Source organism: Rosa chinensis, chromosome 3 (assembly GCF_002994745.2).
Source record: "Rosa chinensis cultivar Old Blush chromosome 3, RchiOBHm-V2, whole genome shotgun sequence".
Classification (NCBI taxonomy): Eukaryota; Viridiplantae; Streptophyta; class Magnoliopsida; order Rosales; family Rosaceae; genus Rosa; species Rosa chinensis.
Genome location: NC_037090.1, coordinates 14,897,969 through 14,910,101, shown reverse-complemented (window position 1 = coordinate 14,910,101; position 12,133 = coordinate 14,897,969). Strand labels below are relative to the sequence as shown.

The 12,133-nt window shown below is 35.6% G+C and overlaps 1 long non-coding RNA gene across 12 annotated transcripts; it reads right to left on the bottom strand.

Moving 5' to 3' along the window:
• Nucleotides 1-3,354: 3,354 nt before the first annotated feature.
• LOC112195301 lies at nt 3,355-11,926 on the bottom strand. 12 transcript variants are annotated; one of them, XR_005808114.1, is made up of 12 exons: nt 11,555-11,926; nt 11,346-11,455; nt 8,875-8,916; nt 8,490-8,574; nt 8,045-8,160; nt 7,520-7,928; nt 6,953-7,114; nt 6,329-6,404; nt 5,204-5,313; nt 4,184-4,235; nt 3,805-4,065; nt 3,355-3,702 (listed from the first exon to the last, which is right to left on the bottom strand). It is a non-coding gene; the product is annotated as an uncharacterized LOC112195301 (long non-coding RNA). The 12 variants fall into 12 exon arrangements; XR_005808107.1 differs by having other exon boundaries at nt 7,520-7,664; nt 7,753-7,928; nt 11,346-11,924; XR_005808110.1 differs by having other exon boundaries at nt 7,520-7,664; nt 7,785-7,928; nt 11,346-11,924.
• Between the last annotated feature and the right edge of the window lie 207 nt (nt 11,927-12,133).

Here is a 12,133-nt window from a genome sequence, read left to right as displayed (position 1 = left end):
GAGAAAACGAAGAAGATGAACGGTGCGGGCGACAGAAATGGAAACCCTAAATTTGAAAACTTTCCATTTATATATATACCCAAAATGGAAACATTTCCAAACGCGTTAATTTCTTCATACAAACTCCGATTCTTGCGTTCCGCATATGCACACACTCGTATCGATGAAATCTACAACTTTCGTGAGGGAAGTTTCCTCAAATTCCTTACATATAAAAAGTCTATTTTAGTGACCCCCCTAAATAACGTTCATTTCGAAAATAAAATCATTCGAAACCAAATTCCTCACACAACGACATACGAATCATGCCCACAATTCATAATTCATATAACTGAACAAATATTGAATTACAAAATATTTAACTGAAATTTCGGGTCTTCACAAACATAGATCATTAGTTTGAAGAATTATTATATAATTTACATTAGTATGTTTAAGGTCGAATAACCAGAAAATCCGTTGCTTTTACCTTGGTCAATGTAGTGATGTGGAGTAGGATGATGAATCTAACAAACTATGCTGCTATAGAGAATTCATCGCCTCAGATTATATCAAAATGAATCTCTTTTTCCCTCCCTTTCACCTCATGATCACACCAATCTTGAACTCAATTTCTAAGCTTGGTGACTTGAACCCCGCCAACAAGCAAAAAAAAATCTTAATGTTCTGGCTCCCCATTTCGTTGATCGAAAATCCTTTTAGTGGTAATACTTTAACAATAAAATCAGCATATTGATGATAAAGAAAAGCAACATTATTTATAGTAGGGTGCTTTCTTATCCACCTACACCACCTGCCTCTGTCTCTCTGGACCAATGAGCAGAAAGAAGCCATTAATGACCTCCTCATCCCCTCCATTGCGACAGAGACAAAGAAGTGCTATCATGAGTTTTTTTTTTTTTTTGGAAAAGGTAAAATTGGATTTTGAAAAATTTTAAAACTAAAAGAGGTCTAAAAAGAAAATTTGGAGGTATGAATAGACCCATCGTTAGAGATATGTTACATGTTATTATTAATGAAAAACAAATTACATAATATATGTTTTCTATAGTAATGTGTATCTGCTCACTAACTGAATAAGCGAACTGTGGTTAAGACACTTTATATTTTTTCATTGACATATGTAAGGGTGGAGTAGGTTAAAGAATTTTTTTTAAATAAAAAAAAGATAACTTAATAAGAAAATTATGGTCAGTTAATGTTATGATACAAACATATATGTTACTTCTTTTTTTTTTAGTAATGCCACTCGGGCGGAACAATATATTTATCATAAGCCAGAATAGGCCGTTATATACCCTTCTATTGTCATTTATAGACAGAAAGAAGCTAGTAGTAGTACCCACAAGTGGTACGTACATATAGTCATACTCATTGTACATTCAAATACGTAGAGATAGCGGATATCATCTTTCGGTATTACTCCAGAGATGCTAAAGAGACATTGGGTGCACAATAGTGCTTAGGTTCCCAAAATAGCAGGCCCAAGAATCATCCAAAGGTATAGTCCAACTCCAGATCCCATTAAGCTGGTCTGGCCCCAGCCCACTATCCTCGACGACATGTCGTAGACCACCATTCAAGCGCTCGTGACGACATGTCGTATGCCACAAGCCACAGTAGTTGCTTGACCCGCTCTGCCACGATCCATGCCATTTCGATCTACACCGCCGCGACCTCTCACAGCTTCAGCCCAAACCGCCTCACCACAGGCTGCCACAGCTCAAGCACTCCTCACGTCGTTCGAAATCCCGCTTGTCTGGATCAGCACACCACACCCCCGGTTAAGATGCGGCCAAAAAAACCCAAACCCGAGCTGTCCGGAACCTATCCGAAGAGCACCACCAATGGACGATCCTCAGGCGAAATAAACATATATATTACTTAACCTTAAAAATTATTCATCTATTTTCAGTGGTAGAAATGTAATTAACATCATTTCCATCCTTTGAACTTTCAGGAGTCAATTAGCATTCATCTAAAGGTAAGAAATGTAGTCGTTTGGCCATGAACCGCTAAATCTCACTCAAAATCAAGTAATGTACAACTCAAATTAATCCACAACGCAAAAGGGGAACTATATTTAAACCCAACAGAATACCTCTCACCAGCTACAAACATTGCCATAAATCCACCAAGAGACTAAAGTTTTTAGTTAAACCTTGTTTGGTTCACGAAAAGGAAAAAATTTCGTTTATCTTTTTCATGGGATAGGAAACAAAAATTCCCATAAATTTTCCTTTTTGGTGTTTGGAAGCACTTGAGAACTTGTTACAAAAATTGCTAGAGAATTTGTAAAATTAATGAAATAAAATAATGACAAGTTAATGTAAGGAAAGAGTGAGAGAAAATTAATCATTTGATCCCTCCACTTTTTCCCTTCGTCCGGAAAACTTGTTCATATTCTTGTGCTTACCAAACACAGAAAATGATAAAAAGTTCCATTTTCAAACCTCTCAAATCTGCGAAACAACACGCAGCCACCACTATGCCAAAAAGGCTTTCAGACGACAGAACTGTTCTGTCGTCTGAACGAACAAAAATATGTCGTCTAGTACGGTGTCGTCTCTTGGGGGCATCAGACGACATAAAAAAATAAAAGTCTTGTGTTGTCTGATGAGTTTTGCATTTTGGGAACATTGTGATCTGTATCTTTAAAAGCATTCAAACAACATTTTTGTATTGTCTGATAAACAAAACAACCACAGACTTTTGTAAATACTATTGTGTCTTCTAGCATACAACAACAATTAAATGTTTTGCAAATTGACTTTAAACAACAATTATCTGTGGTCGTAAAGTGCATCAGAGGACAATTAAGTGTCGTTCTAGGGTAGGTTTATATGACATTTAAGTGTTATGTGAAAGGTTTTGAAATTATACTTATGTGATGTTGGGAAATGGTTTAGACAATAGATATCATATTATTTCTGTTATGTCAGTCTCATTACAACGACAATTTACTGTCGTTTGAGGTTATTAAGACGACAAATATTTGTGGTCTGAATATAAAAAAGACCACTAATAGTACGTGTTTTATATTGTCTGTGATCAAGTCCAACCACACTTATTTGTTGTTGTTATACTCTTTAGCCAACAATTCCATCTAACTTATGTTGTTGTTTTGCCATTTAGACTACAATTTTCTGTCGTCCCACTGCCAAAAAGACAATAGACTTCTAATTGGTTTTTGTGTTGCTTTTGTGCAGCTGCAACCACACATTAGTGTGCTTTTGTTGTAGCTTGCAATTTGAGATAACATATATTAGTAGTCCTCTGTTACAATTGGTATGCATGCATTTTGGAAATTAAAATTGCCCATTCATGAAACCATAAAATCCACATCCAAAATCATTCCTTGCAATTTCCATTAATCCACCATTGTCTCATGTACACAAACATAATCATGAACATCAGTTCAAAATAACGCATATCTACTAATTTGGATCTGCAGACAAGTTCAAATGCTTAATGAATGAAAAATTTCTACTAGACACAAGTTAATAAAGGAACTAGCTAGGTGTGGTAGTTTCACAATCTGATCATGAATGGAATCACCCGAATCATAGAAGTGGTCACAGAAAACAGAATGGCCAGTGAGCTTGCAGAGACACAAACCTGCTGACCCATTGGCGCTCCACCATAAACAACAACCACCTTTGCTCCATTCTAATAAGCAAACTTCTTAGCTTCCTTCTATATCTGGCACAGAAAACATTTTATAGCATCAAGTTCCTTTCGTATATGCGCAATCTTCCAATCTCATAGTAGATGATATTCATTCACAAAGAACATACTACGTACCAAGAATAGCTTTGATAACAAAAAGGTGCAGTAAGATTCCTTGATATCACTTAACAAGCTACCTTAAACATTACCTACCCTTACGACTAAAAGAACAGACAAAAAGAGTGTTGCATACTCTGCAAAGTACAAGCTTGTGTGTCTCAAAAGCTAAACCTACAAACGATATCTTGATGCTAAGGTTGCACATATTTCTGAGTTCCTGCCAAATCACACCTTTTTGATAATCTAAACAATATCCTCATCTTCGAGCAGATGCTCCTGTTGCCAAACCAACACAAAACATGCATTTGATTGACACAAGGAATATTTATAAATTTTAATAAATTAAGTACAAGCAAACGAAAGAGATAACATGCTGGATTCAGAAAAAATCAACCTTTCCAACTCTTTGGGGCTTGTGTTTTGCGCTAGACCTCCAAACCAGAGAACTGCAACAAAAAGTGTGATGTTAACTTTCATGACTAAAGATGGGGTATATTGATAGTCCCTAACCAAAACTCTGTCAGTTTTAATGTTCTTATTACCATTTTGGATACCTAATAGTGATAGTCCTCAATGACTTCAAACCATACCTTCTATTTAATATCATTTTATCAATTAAGAGAGAAGTTTGACTACCATAGTCTAAGCGGATATTGTATTAATAGTAATCTAGTACAGCAAAATCGGCCATCAATATATAGGTTATTATGGTTATGAACCAAAAGATAACGACATAAATGAGGCCACTTTGAACTTTTGCATACGATATGAATTACTTGTTGCTTATACCAAATGAGAATTACTAACATGATTAGATCCTAGGCCTGACTCCCCATGGAATAGCTAGGCAGAAGCCAAATTAAGGCCATATAACTATCTAGTGAGATCATATAAGCATGTATTTTTGAAAAGTTGAAGAACTGAAGACCACTTGAAAACAGGAAGGTCTAGAAATATACATATTGACAACAGAAGATTTCAACGTTATTGGAAAAGAATCCAAGCAATTTAAAGTGACCACTGACAAGTACTAGAATCCGATTGAAACTCAGAAACCACAACAATACAGAGATCCTAACTTTGTGCTCAAATGTAGACCTTCTGCTCAGTTTATTAAAGAATCATGCCAACTGGTGAAGGGTTGCATTTAACTGTGCAGAAAAACAAATGGAAATATCCATTTCCATAAACCCACAAACCTACAACCTCAACTTAATTAACAACAATAACTAGGATGCCCCACAATCTATCACAAGAAATACCTATCAACTTATAAGCATTAATTATATGAAATGCAACCTGCTTTAAATTCAGAAACCAATTGGCAATCAAAATAACAGGAACTATAATAATAAACAAGCAGTCAACCCAAAATTTCAAAACTAGAATGAGAAATGATTATAAAAGAAGAGACCTGAAAGACGGGGATGGTCAAGGATTCATAGCAAATGGGACAATCAAGCGCATCCAGGTCGGTCAAGGTGATGGAAATAGACCTAACCGTGGTGGAAGCAAGAGCAGTTTCTTGAGTTGCCGAGGCGATTAGTAAATCAACAAGAAGTTAGACTTGACTGAAACGAATAACGTATGCATGCAATGGTTATGTTTGTTTCCAAACAATAAGTTTAGTTTTTGCATAAAGGTTGTAGTATATCATGAATTATTGGTGACAGCTAATGGGGAAGAATTATGCCTCTACAAACTAAATTAAGAAAACCATATGCATGTACACTTCCAGTAAACCAAGCATTCAAATACCATATATAATTATCCTGTGTTCAAAGCAATTAAAACTTGATGTTTATTAGTAATGATATCCTCTGTTCAAAGCAATCAAAACTTGATGGTTATTAGATATGTACTCTCTCGCTTTCTGAACCACACACACGCAAGCAAACATACTCATTTTTGTGGGTGAATCCCAAACTAATACCCATTAACAGGGTACATTCACTGTTGGATAGCTTCAAGCCATGCTTTTCCCAAATAATCTGCTCTCTGAAAGAAAGGGAAAAAAAAAATATAGTGGTGGAAAGGTATCCTAGTTGAAAAAAGTTTTTATGGTTTCTTGAACAGGAAAGACTTTTCCTCTGTAACACTTTTGGAAGAAAATTAGCATTTCCTTAGTTTCTTCCAGCAATGTTATGAAATATAGTCAAATAAAAATACCAGAAAACTTTTTCATCACCATAACTGAAGCACAGTGAAGAAATTAAGTTCTAAAATGTAATATTCAAAAATCAACTAAACAACATTTTCATCAAAACAAACAAGGCAACAGCAAAGCAGTTCATCAAGTCCTTAGACATACAAAAAATAAACCTGATCCTTGATTGATATTTGAACTTATGTTATACATCCCACAATAACTGAGCTTAACTGCGCTTAAAATCGGTGAAAGCTGAAAAGTTAAGCGTAGTTATTGTGGGATGTATATATCACCAGCAGAATTCTAGCTAGTTTAATGCACCATGCATTGTAGCTAACAATTGGAGTGGCTCTTAGTACTTTTAACAACAACAGAAGAGCATCAAACCACCTTTTTCCAATTTCCCTTAGGACCCCAATCCTGCAATATATGCTGATAAAGAGATGATACTGAATTGTAGATGCTCCTGCAGATACAATGTAGTTGTAAGCTGATATGAAATCGACAGAGTAGTGAGAAGTTGATATGGAATTGACAAAGCATCTTCAATTCCCAAATCTAAACGTTAGACTAATATGCAAATAACCCATGATTTCTAGTTGAAGACCCAATTAGAATCTTTAATGAAAACCCAGATAAGCTCAGCCAAAACAACAAATCAATGCAAAAGGGCAGTAAACATTAAAGCATACAGTTCCAATTACAAGAACAATCTTCCAGCTACAACCAAACCGAAAAAGATTGTCAACAAAATCAAACAGTGCGCCTTAGCTAAACTAGAACATAATTGACATATGCAGGATACTAAGGTTTTCTTGGAAAAAAAAAAAAGTTCATTCTTATAGACCATAAAATTCTGTTTAGATGAAAATTATAGCAGAATCACAACTAGAAAAGCTCTGATCCTAAATCTACTAAACATACAATGTGGGACAGTGAGATATATATATATATATATATATATATATATATTTTTCAAAGCTAAAAGATAAAACAGAAAACAATGTGCATTACCCTTTCATTCCCCTGCATGTTTGAAAGATGCGCAATCCCATTGCTTATCCCATTCCCATTTTGTGTATAGACAACACCATTTTGTTTCTGGTGTCCAGAGTAGCTGGTTTTTGCATGACCTGTCAATCTTTGTTGTCGGTTGGGTGACTGATTACTACTTCCCTGAACAATCCAAGCTTACTTAGTTAACTAACATAGCTCAAGCATTGTCTCTTATTGATTAATAAAAAATAAATATAAAAAGGTGCATGCTCACTTAGTTGATGCAGGATCAAGACATGCTAAAAAATAAATAAATAAATAAATAAAAACATTCAAGTGCTAGGGATTCTACCATGACATTGCCAGATAGCTAAAATGTTGGTTCAAACCAGCAAAACTAGTACACAGTGTCTTAGTGACATACTTTTCTAACTACAAACCCATGTAGATATGATAGTAGATATCTCATCAAGAAGTTTGACGCGACTTGAAGAAGAATTTAAACAATAGCAAGCTTGCAGCACATATTGAGTGGAATTGATGTTAACTGATGCAACTTAATTAACTTCATATATAAGCCACTACCTTGTGCAAGTTGGTCCCATTTGCTGCCGCTTTGTAGTTTTCAATTCTAGAGGCATTTAGAGATGCAATAGTTGTGTCCAGATTTTGTTTCAATGAGCCATTCTCTTTATTCAATATAGAAATTTGATCCTGTCAAATGCCAAAACTAATGTATGGCAATATAGTATCAAAAAATTATGTCGTCTGAATAATGCTTCTAAATAAGCAAAAGTTTATAATAAAACAAAAATTACCCTATACTTAGAAACCAAGGCATAAGCTTTACCAATCCCAATTCCAGGAACAGATCGAAGGAAATCACAGCCAGTCAAGACACACATACCTGCAATAATGCCAAAGAATCAATATGCTTTAGATCTTTAGGGAAAATGAATTACCAAGATGAGCTCTTTAGGGATCTCTTTGGTCCCTACACAGAAAAGAAGAGCTCTCACATTAGAAGTCATCGCTCACAATGTGTATCTTTGTGTATGTGTGTGAAGGACATCATATATCATAAGACAATAGGGATAAGAGGTAGATTACCTTTTCCAAAGAGGTAACACAGGAGGGACTAGGAAGCAGCCTCATCAAGTAAGAGCTGAGCCTTCTGCCTCATCAACTTATCTTCTACAATCCGATGCCGTATGTTGGAACCATACCTACAGAATACAGATGGTATTAAAGAAAGAAATCTTTATGCACTTCTAAATGCTAGCTGAGCTATTGAAAATATGCCAAGCAGTATTCAACTTATCAATCAATCAATGATGTATTTCATAAAAATTTCGATTAGAAAACGATAAACACAACAATTAATTAGATTAGAGTATCTCACTATACCGAAAGTATATATGCATTCATCCCAGTAAGAACTCCATAGTGAAGGAAGTGGATAAGATTGTTCTAATCGTCCTTAAAGGATAAGCACATGCATAATGGACTTTTGGCTAAGTAACAAATCAAATTCCTCTTCTGAAAGGAAACGTACTTGACCACAATCTAATCCCATCACTATAATAGCTGATATATTTGTTGTTTCTCCAGCAGAACAAAATTGACGACTGTAGCTCCCTCTGCAAATCAAATCAATTCAAAACCACAAACCAAAATTCCCCCACAGATAATCAAAAGCTGACAATTATCAGCTTCCCAACTTCAGGCAAAAGGTAGACTCTTATAACACACTTATCAGTTGACAAAATCTAAATCACAGAAGATCGTGGGATTGGTTGTTGTTCATAATCTATATCTATGTAGTTATGTATATAGCTTTAATCACAAAATGACGGATTTTATGTAGTAAAGTATATGGCAAATCCCAAAAGCTATATGGTGAACAAATGAAACAGGGAAACAGGTGGAAAGAAAGAAACCTGCCACTGAGGACAATACGTCGGAGGGAAGCTCGCATTCATCTTCTCGTTGGATTTGCAAAAGAAAAGGAATCAGAGGTTTGACCACATACAAAATATTTACATACATTGCATGTGTGTGTATCTGAAGGATTAAAAATCAAAACCAAACCATGATAAGCACAACTGAATCAATTGATTAACACAGATCCCTACATTGTATCTCTCCATTGAATCAATAAGACTAGAAAGATGATAACCCATTCTGGGTTACTTGCTGCCCCACAAGTCTTAACAAATACTAGTCTTACCTCTAAACAAGTTGTCAATTTCATTATTTGATAGACTATATATATCGAAGAAAGATCAGAATAAATAATAGCAAAGGTTGAATGGGAACAGAAATAGTGGAAAGGGATGGAGGAGTAATTAAGTACCTGAAACAGTGGGAGAGTGTAGGAATGTCGGGAGGAGACTTGGAATGAATGATAGAGCGAAAGGACGAGATTCTACGACCAGACAAGGATTTAAGAGAGCATCGTACTCGTAGCCCAGTGATTCGAGTACCCAATCCAAAGCCAAAGACGAACCCAAAACCAAGTTGGGGTTGGTGGCGGCGGCGGAGGTCACGGTCTCACGGCCGTAGGTGATTCGAGACACAAGAGCCACCACCACTAAACATTATTTGCAATTCGCTCACTCCCTCAAAACTCAATCCACTCACTCCTAACTCACAACTCATAACAAAACCTTTTCAACATTCGTCCCCCTCAAATTGGACGGCGGGGATGGCGTGAGGGTGGCGGAATTAGACAGCGGAGATGATGGGTGGGGATAATCGGTGGTGGGAAGTGGGGGAGAAGTGAGGGAGCGGAAGAGATCTCCCCTAAGAAAAGATTGGCTTCTAAGAGATAGACACGAATACAGAGGACTGATTTCACAGGCCAGTCTCAAGCTCCTTTTCAGTCCTCTGATTTCACTAATGGTGTTATTCCAACTGATTTCACTGTTCCGGGGACTGGATCTGAACAAAATTTCCAAATTGAGAGATTCTAGGGATTTTGGGTTTCGGGGAAGCAAACGAGAGGTGGAGAGAGAAAATGGGGATTTTATGTGGCTGAAAGAGTGAGCCGAGATGGGAAGGAGTAAATGTGTAGTAATGCCAAAAACGACTTGGAAAAAAAAAGTGAAACTCACCTTCTTCACACAACACAATTGTGTTGTCTGAGTATCACCCCCATTGACTAGTCAGCTAGGGTCTCGACATTTTGAGAAGGAAATGACTAGAACTCTTTGGAGGGAATTCCAAATATTCTCTTAGGGTTAGATTTGAAATATCCCCATATTTTACAACAACATATAAGTGTTGTCTGTATCTAACCATATTTTAAAAATGAAACGATCTTTGAGATAGGAAATCATCATCTTTTACAACTACACAATTGTGTCGTCTGAATGCTCACATTTTTTTCAAATTGAACGAGTATGGTTTTAGTCTATATTTAGACAACAACAAAAAAATTATGTCCTCTAAAAAACTCAGACGACATAAAACAAAATTTACGTCGTCTGAAGCACATTTTGGCATAGTGCACGCTTGGTTCACGGAAAGAAAAATAATTCATTTATCTTACCAATGGGATGAGAAATTAAATTTTCAATTAACTTTCAATTCCGTTGTTTTCTAATATAAAAAAAAATTATCAGGAAAGCAATTATAATTTTTTTTTTTGGAGGTAAATGATGTCAAACTTTATTGATAGAATAAGAACTAATTGATACAAAGTTCATGATTGATAACATCATGAAAAAAGAAGGAACAGAAGAATAGTAAAAAATCAATACAATAAATAATGGGAAGTGAGTCGTAAATGCAAGAAAAAAATGAAGTAAAACAAATCCCTTGTATGGAAGGAACCACTATCTCACCCATATTTTTTCTTCTGTCTTGTTTCCTTTTACATCTCAAACAGAAGAAAGGAATGAATTTCTTTTCTCAATACTCAAATTCCACTAACCAAACGACATTGTAACTCTTAACTAAACATTTAAGCAAGTTTTAATTTTATTTTCTATATGTTTATTATTAAATAAAAAATTAGATGATATTAGCTTGTTCTTTTTTTTTTTTTTTTTTTTTTTGAAAAGGCTCTTAGTTGTTATAGGATACAAGAATTTCCATTTTTTCCTTCTTTCGTTAAGCTTATTAACTTACTATTACATCTACGTTATTTTTCTTAAAAATTGTTAGGGATGCAAAAGCCATCAATTGCGTGTACTACATTAGAGGAAATAAAGTAAGAACTAAAAAAGAATTGCCAAACACGTTATCTTCTTGTAGAGACAAACCACTAGAATAGTTGTTTGTCCAAAGAAAAAAATCATTAGAATAGTTGATCAGACAAAATGCACAAGATTCTCTCCAAATTATATACGGTTGTGATTTAACTAGAATATAACAGTGAGATACCGAAACAAGAGAAATATCTTACCGAATGACATTCCTCCATGCATGCATCATTGGTTTTACACTCTGAGAAAACTACAAACTTTGATGCTTCCTGCATGTTAAATTGTTGTTTACTCCCAGAAATTTCTTCATCTGCACATGACCGAGCACATGCCTGAACTGAGAAACCAGCACGGTTTTCTTATACGCACGCAATAAACAAAAACAAGAGGAAGGAGCAAGCTAGACGACTATGTCAGGCACGAGAACAGATGCAGTGAAACTGTGAAAGGCACTCAAACTCAGAGAAGACTAAAGGCTGTAGCTGCCAAACTTCAATGGTCCTCAAGCCCCCACTGATATCAGCTCACCCGGACCTTCCAATGGAACCAGAATATATCAAAATGATTAGATATCTCATTCATCTCCACCAAACTATGGGTCCCCGTACACATATACATAAACAAACGCCACTCCAACCCAAGTACCCAAGTATATATATCACTCAACTTGCAAATCATTCCGATGGCAGATGATAGTTACGTATTCGAAACCTAAAATCTGTGCGATCGGATGTTTATGATTGGACAGTATTTAGGAGTTAATAAATTGACCAAAGAATTATTAGTGTGAGTTTATTAGACTTGGACAGAGGGGAGAATCGGTAGGGAAAAGTTGGAATGGGGATGAGTTGCTCGGTTGCTCCTATATATAAGATGTTTACGAATATTTAGAATTAGCTAGAATAACAAATGCATGGATAAGTGTTTTCAAGTATTTTTAAAAATATGGTAAAAATTTAGTAGGACAGTTTACATTTGTACGGAGTAT